This window comes from Amborella trichopoda, chromosome 4, assembly GCF_054954075.1.
Source record: "Amborella trichopoda isolate Santa Cruz 75 chromosome 4, AtrichopodaSantaCruz75HAP2 v2.0, whole genome shotgun sequence".
NCBI lineage: Eukaryota > Viridiplantae > Streptophyta > Magnoliopsida > Amborellales > Amborellaceae > Amborella > Amborella trichopoda.
In genome coordinates, this window is record NC_142339.1 from 19,124,176 (window position 1) to 19,125,481 (window position 1,306).

Consider the following 1,306-nt stretch of genomic DNA (forward strand, 5'->3'; position numbering starts at 1 on the left):
TTTTACGATTTATTTCTAATTTTTTAGATTTTTTCCTAATTTTTTAGGTGATGAAGGGAATTATTTGGAAGAAAAATTCTTAAAAGTTCTTCCATTTTTCTCCAACCATAGTTCCCAAATAATGGCAACACAAAAGAAGTCCCAAACGGTACACCTTACCTTTGGTATAATTGTAAGTTTAAAGTGATCCACTACATCCTTATGTGTATTGGGACATAACAATGTAATGTCAATCTTTTGAATAGTTTATTACCATATATTATGTGATCATCATTCCCTTCATCATTTTTTCAAAGAAGACACACATTTACTACAATTTTAACCCTCTTCCTAAGATTATCTAATATTAGAGTCCTATTCTGCTGCATAATAAACGTCTAAACTTTATGCGAAACTTTACATTTCAAAATGTCTTAATTTCTCCATGATCATTATTCTTTTTAGAATATTCTCTTCAAAAGCACGAAAAAAACGGAAGATATGCTAGACTGTTGGGCGAGCATAAGCAAATTCCCCCGTAACATCTCTAGTACGAATAATAACAGTATGAGAATCAGTAGTCCATGACCAGACAATGATTAAAGTGTTGAGTTGCTGCATCCTTTGATGGTTTTTAGGTGGCTTGATCACGCTTCACAGGGACATAAATATCATAGAGCATTCACGGTTTCCGCAGTTCAAATATTCGAAGAGTCTAAACCATTCATATAAGGTTTCTATGAGTCCATGCAGAAATGAGTCCCCTTTAAAAAATCTATCTTTGATATGGATATTTTGACGTAATTTATGAAGACATATAATCTCAAATATGGAGATCATGAATATGAATAAATAAATAAAATTAAAAAATAAGAAATAATAATTTTGTGAAGAAAATATTTGGACCATTAATTTGAATTGTTTTTAAATGAACTACCCATTTATATCCATTTTTAAAATGAATGTTTTATACCTCAAAGAACGTAAACATAGAAATACGTCCCCCTATATATATATATATATATATATATATATATATATATATATATATATATATATATATATATATATATATATATATATATATATATAATGATCCACCTCAAAATAGAGATTGTACTCTTATTGATTGGAAAAACACAATCATAAGAAAGTTTCCTATCACGACCCTGCCTCCTGACCCCTGTCGGAGGGCAACAGAGTGCGGGATCGCGACCGGAGCTCGCGAACGTCACTCAGGTGGGAGTGGCTCAACGCATGAAAACGCGGAATCAGAAGCAAACCATGAAAGAAAACTAAAATAAAACCATTCATTACACAAATAAAA